At 43.0% G+C, this 7668-nt stretch overlaps 1 non-coding gene across 1 annotated transcript; it reads right to left on the bottom strand.

The window, feature by feature from the left end:
• Window positions 1-1273: 1273 nt before the first annotated feature.
• On the bottom strand, window positions 1274-1348 carry Trnas-uga. The gene has a single exon. It is a non-coding gene; the product is annotated as a tRNA-Ser (tRNA).
• Window positions 1349-7668: the final 6320 nt, after the last annotated feature.

Genomic DNA, 7668 nt, shown 5'->3' with positions numbered 1-7668 from the left:
CCGGGCTAATGCACCTCGGAGGCCGGCAGCCGCCGCCGAGCGCCGCCCCCGCCGCCCCCACCACGGCGCCGCAGATCGCTGCCGCTGGCATGCTCTCTGGAGGCAGCCACTCTTCGCTGCCCCCCTGCGCTCCCACCGCCACCCCCGACCTCGCCTCTGTGGGCTAGACTGTCGGAGCTCCGTAGTGAATTTCTCTCTTCACTTCTCACTATTCACTTTTGGTACTAAAACAGGGTGTCCATAAATTGTTCTTACAAGTTAAAACTTCAATAACCTTAAAACTCTACCAGATATTAACAAATGGTTTTAAACGTGTGATAAGAGAACTAAAAAAAAGGCTCTGAACACTATGGGACTTAGCTTCTAAGGTCATCAGTACCCTAGAACTTAGAACTACTTAATCCTAACTAACCTAAAGACATCACACACATCCATGCCCAAGGCAGGATTCGAACCTGCGACCGAAGCGGTCGCGTGGTTCCAGACTGTAACGCCTAGAACCGCTCGGCCACTGCGGCTGGCGATAAGATAACTCATAACGTTTTGTTTCCTCGTTCACGCACTTCACTGTGTGCGCCCTTAGTGGTACGGATAATCCACAAGCGGTTCAAGATGTCCATGGTGACATGTTCATATGCATTTAAAATGCGTGTCTTCAAGTTCTGTAGGTCTCTGACCTTCGTTCGGTATACCAGATCCTTTACAAAACCCTGCAGGCAGGAGTCTAGTGCTGTGAAGTCAAGGGGATCGTGGTGGCCATTGAACTGGACCATTTCTTCCAATCCACGTATCCGGAACTTTTCCAGTAGAAATCGATGCACATTTAGGGGCCAGTGGGGTGACGTCCCATCCTGCTGGAATGCGATATCGGGTTGCCATCCTGCTGAAGTATGACATCAGGTTGCAGGTGTTCCACATGGGGCACAGGTAAATATCACTTTCGACGGCATTAGGTGAAAAATAATGCACCGATGATGCAATTGTGCCTCCATCCGCACCAGACATTGTCCTTCAGACTCTCTCTCTATCCATTTCTACATCTGCACCTGCATGGATAATCCGCAATCCACGTTACGGCGCGTGGCGTTGTGTACGCCGCACCACTACTATTCAATGCCTTTCTTGCTTCACGTGTAGCATTATGATCATCTGAACCCTATATTGGAATGTTCTGACGTTTCAGTTTCTCAGACACATGAAACATTCCAGAATGAGATTTTCACTCTGCAGCGGAGTGTGCTCAGATATGAAACTTTCTGGCAGATTAAAACTGTGTGTCGGACCGAGACTCGAACTCGGGACCTTTGCCTTTCACGGGCAAGTGCTCTACCAACTGAGCTACCCAAGCACGACTCACGACCCGTCCTCACAGCTTTAATTCCAACAGTACCACGTCTCCTACCTTTCAATCTTTACAGAAGCTCTCCTGCGAACCTTTCTTGCAGGAGTGCTAGTTTTGCAAGGTCCCGAGTTCGAGTCTCGGTCCGGCACACAGTTTCAATCTGCCTGAAAGTTTCACATGAAACATTGGCGCATCGTAAAATCAAATCTTTTCCAAAAAGTCATTCTTTGCGTCGGCCTTGCCTAGCATGTCCACTGCAAACTGTTCGCGCTGAGGTTTGTCAGTAGGCTTCAATGCCTGAAGCAACTGCACCTTGAAGTAATATAGCTATAACCTCTTAAGCATGGCATTCAGCAATGTTGATCGTCGCATTTACAACTCTCTGGCCGCCGTTCCCACCGATGTTGTCGGACTCCTTGCAAACGCCGGCCGTATCTTGTCCACGTTGGAGTCTGAAACATACGGACGACCCGCGCCCTTTTCATAGATACCACTAACTGTTTCCATAAATGACGTATGCCAAGCTCGAGTAGTATGGTGGGACGGTGGATGCTTGCCATACCGTGTTGTATTTCGTTGTATTTGCGTATGGGACATTGAGCTTTCTCCAGTTGCGTCCACGTCTCATCTTGTTTTCACGTTCGATTTTGCGTTAATTGCGTCCCCTGGAATGTAAAAATAAGTATTACCTTATCACATCTGTGAATACAGAGTACAGTTTTAAAGTGTTCAGTGGTAAAGATACTTTGCGGGCACCTCTTTTTACTTTGCACAATAATTTGTGAAGTTATTGCCATGGTGGCAAAGTGGCCGGCACATTTGCCTAGTGAGCAGAAGACCTGGGTTCGAATCCCGCCCTTAGAACAAATTTTCATTCGTCACTTCGGTTTGAGACTTTTAAAATGTCTCTGGAGTCTTATCGTTTCATTTCATCTTCTTCATTTATCTTCATCTCTCTTACGCCTTTTTCAGTGTCTTTCGTCCATTACTTTTTGTTATTTTCTTAATGAAATATGTAAATACTGTCATATGTATGTGAAATCTTATGGGACTTAACTGCTAAGGTCAACAGTCCCTAAGCTTACACACTACTTCACCTAAATTATCCTAAGGACAAACACACACCCATGGCCGAGGGAGGACTCGAACCTCCGCCGGGATCAGCCGCATAGTCCATGACTGGAGCGCCTAAGACCGCTCGGCTAATTCCGCGTGGCGAGTAAATACTCTTTCAGTAAATTTTTGCCCTCTATTCTTTCCACATGCGCGAAGAAACTTACCTGCCTTCTCTGAATTGTGGCTGAAACTTAGATAAATTTTAATAGAGTTGTTTGTTGCTTCTTACTTTGTTGTTGACGTTTCCGTTTTTGGTAGTCGCAGAACTTTTTGGATTCGTCTTTCTTTCGTCCCCATTTTTTGCGGTTTCTCCTACTTCAGATGTGCCAACGATACTGTATGTTTCGTAATGTGTAATGCTCCTTATGAAAGGTTCACGGAGCAGTGAAGCTGAAACTTGTCTGTGCCGCTAGGCTTGCCTTACTGCATTTGAATTTCCGCTTCATTTTTTAATGCAAGCAACCTTCTCTGTACCTGTCGACGACGTGATAGAGCGCTGCATTCCTTTAAATGGGCAACCTAGCACTTTAGGCAAGTATATCGGCTGTGTTCTTTCAAACGATCCATTGCCGGAAGTGACTTAACGAAATCAAGAAAAATCGCCGGAAGACATAATGTAAAGAGGGAGTCGGAAGAGCTATGTCAGAGAGAAATTTGCAGGTGGGGATTTGGAGAGGTAAGACGTTTTGAAAGACAGGATGCGAGGAACAACTATAATGTTAATCGCAATAATAATAAAATAAGTACGTAAGAATCTAAATATGGTTAATCTAACATCGATTAGAGCCACTCGATGATACTTCTGTTTATCCTTGAGCCACGTCCCTCAGTGATAGCTCAAGGTGGGGAACGAAATCGCACTCTATTTGTCGAAAGAAATCTCCCGACATTCGTGATCATCGTTTCATAAAACCACGTAAATGTTAAATCTGGATGGAACGCTGCGTATTTGTACCCCACGTGTCCAGAATAGGAGCACAGTGTCTCACTTCACTCGATAGGGGCTGCCTATCCACTTGCAAGGTCAAAATTAAAATATTACGGTTAACACGTCAGGTACTAGTTTCTGTTTGTATCTGTCAGCTGTCGTTAACAGATAGCAGTCTCCACGCTATTAATTCAGCTATCGTCTATCCGTAGGTAAACAGCATCTGGTGGCTGTAACACGAATGGAATAACTTTTATGCCGGAAGTGTTTTCGGTCAAATCCTCACGTCCCCCCACCCCCACCCCCTCCCCGTTTTATTTCTTCTTTTTTTTATTTTTCATTTTCTTTCCTTGGAAGTTCCCAGTATAGTATGTTTTATAGTTATTATCGTCTGGCACCGCGCACCATGGAGAACGTCTGGCGGCACGGTTCTTAAATTGGGTTTCTTATCCGTAGCGTTGTGACAGCGGCAAACAGAGCTTCTTTGAAACTCTGGGTTTGATGATCGAAATTAGAACCGGTCGTCAGCAGCCACGGTTACCCGAAGAACTCGAGCGGCACACAGGATAACACGTAATCATTTTTATGTAGCCTATCTCACCGAATCGACTGCAGTTTATTCTCTCAGGCAGTGGAAGACGGTTCGGACGTGTCTGTCTCGCTTCATTGTATATGGTATCAGTGAGGCGGAACCGCTCTCAAAGCTAGGCGTAGCCCGTAACGGCGTTTTTCTAACTCGTAATTCTGCCTTATAATTACGTTGTATTGAGCGTGCGCTCATGGGAACGAGATCAACAAAGGCGCCCTTTCACGGTGTTGCCATGTGGCCTGGAAATGTACCGCGTCTTGGCGACAAACATGCGAGTAATTAAAATCCTGCTTGGTCATCAAAATAAAAAAAGAATGGCATAGTTAATGAGGAAATGTCAAAGTTACCTTTGAATGATAGGTAAATAGCGCTTTCATTGAGCAGCGTTGGAACTAAGTGCGTACTCCCTTCGAAACAAAGAGCAGAGATTATTAGTATTTAAAGCCCCGTCGACGGTTATGTCATAAGTAAATACCGGGATTATAAGCACAATAAAATAGTAAAACAAGCTGAAAAAATAATGAAAATAAGCAACAAAATAAGTAAAATGAATACAAGCAAATATGACACTTTCACAGGAGGCTGTTAGAGTACACAACGGCAGTCATCCTGACATTTTACTGTGTAAAACACCTGCGTCTGCCAGTGAAGAATCATTTTTACAGTGAAAACGTTCTTTAGACGTCGCATGACGTCATAGTTGCGTATGAAAAGCACCACAGTTCTTTTTAGGTGAATTCCTCTTCTGTATTTGTTTCTTCACCCCAAAGTTTCTAAAAATATTGACGCTGTGTTTTGTAACCACGTTGCCCACAGAGTTAAAGCTGTATGAGGAGGTACAGCCAAATTTGAATGAAATTAAATGAATTTTTAACCCTGATTGGTGACTTGACAAACACTTTCTTCACACTAGGAAAAAGAATGTCCACGTCGTTACGCTAACCTCTAAAGTTTCAGCCACACGATGTTAACCAAGGGCAAGGCAAGTCAGGTGAACTAATTTACGTTAGAGAATTTTTAATCCAGTTCACGCTTTAACGTTATATGGAAAAGCATCGCAGAGATACAACAAACCACTGTCATAGGCCAAAAGGCCAAATGAAAGCTGAAGAATCACTGAAAATTTGGTAACAGTGGAATGATTTACTCGATCGAGTGTTTGTCCGTTAAGAAGAAACGATCTACTCCCTGCTTTCATAGCACCAACTGCAGCGCTACACGCGCGCGTATTCCGAATATTGCAATTTAGTTCTTCAAAATACTGTGGCATATAGTTTCTGCGCAGTGCAGATTCGTTCGATACCCTTTTTCGTGAGTTTTTCTAAAAGTTCATGAAGTTGCCCTTTCTTAAGTTTCCCCAATGGATTGGCGGTACCCCACTAATGCTAAGTACAAGTCTGCGAATAAAGTATCACAACAGCTTGATTGTTCACGAGCATTGCTTTTAATCAGTTGCTGCTTAAACTTCGATTTATTCTTCAACCTCTCCTTATGCTGCGTATTATTATTGTGCCGCACAATGTCATATTTTTTCTTCACAGTAACTCTCTTTTCACACATAAAACAAGATAAGACACTGCCGTCTTCATTGAAAATATTTCTTCCGAACTTGTTTATGAATTTGGGAAGAATTCTGATTGAGAGGTTTCTGTGAGTGTCATTGCCTAGTTACAACAGCGAGCAATTACGCACACTTGAACTAACGAGCGTTGCACAACACACTGCAGCTTGGAACTCCAGGATTCACCGTCCATGCTGATGATATCATGCCGATGTGATGAAGTTATGACTCATTTGTTCAAGCGCAGCAATTTTTTCTCGTTGCAGTATTATCTCACAGTATCCTGGCTACATGTTAGCTTTGCTTTGATCACATTCTGCCGAAGTTAATTCTTATAAGCCGATAAAAAATAGAATTAATTATTGCAAATGACGGTTAAGAATGAAATACGCACTTTTAAAGTCAATTTTTTGGTAAAATACGCTGTTTTAATTAAAAATTGTAAATAAATAATGATCAAAAACTTTTTTGAAAAATAAGTATAAATAAGCACAAAAACATAGTTAATACTGCTTCTCTATGTGTATCTTACTAAGTACAACATTTCTGCTTACCCATAAGAATATGGAAGAAAACATGCCTTTTGCCTACAAAATCGGGATATAGTCATCAGAGACGGAGTACTAGATCGTCTTGGATGCTGATAGAGAAGGAAATTGGCAGTATCCATTTCAAAGGAACTATCCCTGGATCTCTCTTCTAGGGACCGCCAGGGAAATTGTAAATCTCTTTGACTGGATGCGGTTTTGCAACCAATGCTTCTCAGTGGAAGCCTAGTGTCCCTAAGATTACATATTCATGATTCTGTTGTTTTGGTAATTTCGGAGTCTTTTTCACAGATATAGTGTAATTTTCGCAATATAGCACAGGATGACACGGCTGCAGGTCAGCATCGCAAGGTTTTCTTGAACGAAGGGTCGGCGACAATACGCCACAGAGTGACCAAATTTTCTGAAATTTGTAGTTAAGCCCTTTACATTTATTTACAAGCGTTGTCCGGCACCCTTACAACGCATCCGTAAGTCGACGATATTCTGTGCCCCGTTCTCTTGCCCTACATGTAAGCCATCCTGGGCTTACATTTCAGCAAGATAATACGCTCCTGCACTCGGTGCGAGTTTCTGCTGCACGTCTTCGTGCTAGCCAAATCCTGCCTTGGCCAACAAAGTCGCTGGATCTCTCCCCAACTGAGTACGTTTGGAGCATCATGGGTCGCGCGGGATTAGCCGAGCGGTCTTAGACGCTGCAGTCATAGACTGTGCAGCTGGTCCCGGCGGAGTTTCCAGTCCTCCCTCGGGCATGGATGTATGTGGTTGTCCTTAGGATAATTTAGGTTAAGTAGTGTGTAAGCTTAGGGACTGATGAACTTAGCAGTTAAGTCCCATAATATTTCACACACATTTGAACATTTTTGAGCATCATGGTCAGGGCCCTCCAACCAGTTCCTGATTTTTACCGATCTAACACGGCACTTGGACAGAATTTGGCGCGATACCACTCAGGGCATCCAACAACACTAGCAATCAATGCCAAACCGAATAACTGCTTGCGTAAGGACCATAGCTGGACCAACGAGTTATTAACTTGTTCTTTCTCTTGAATAAATCATCCAACCTTTCTGAAACTGCAATTATTTGTTTGTTTGTCTGTGTATGTAACCCACCTCCACCGATTCCTCTCACATAATTTCTTCGTGGTGCGATATTATTTTTTTTCTTTTTTCTTTTTCATCTTAGAGTGAATAATTTTATTCAAAAGGGGAACTGTACAAATTCACCTACTGGTTGGACAACACCAACCGTCCCGTTCTTAATGTATCCGCACGCCTTGACGCCAAACGAAAAAGAAAAAAAGTACAGCTCATTGTCTTGTTACGGTATTGATGTATTACAGTTATAAATTTGTTTACATACTCGAACGATATGGACCCAAACGCATTATAACTTTCCAACTGCGTACGATCTGATGGAGAAAAAAATTTAAAAATAAAGTTTGTCATGTACGAAGGTGAGTCAAATGAAAACCTTAAATATTTTTTTAAAATATTATTTATTATGCAGAAGTGGTACAAAGCCGTATCACCTTTCAACATAATCTCCTCCAAGCTCAATGCAAGTCCTCCAGCGCTTACA

The sequence above is a fragment of the Schistocerca piceifrons genome, chromosome 5 (genome assembly GCF_021461385.2).
Source record: "Schistocerca piceifrons isolate TAMUIC-IGC-003096 chromosome 5, iqSchPice1.1, whole genome shotgun sequence".
NCBI classification, from domain to species: Eukaryota; Metazoa; Arthropoda; class Insecta; order Orthoptera; family Acrididae; genus Schistocerca; species Schistocerca piceifrons.
The sequence above is the reverse complement of the archived record's forward strand: the minus strand, read 5'-3'. Positions and strand labels throughout refer to the sequence as shown.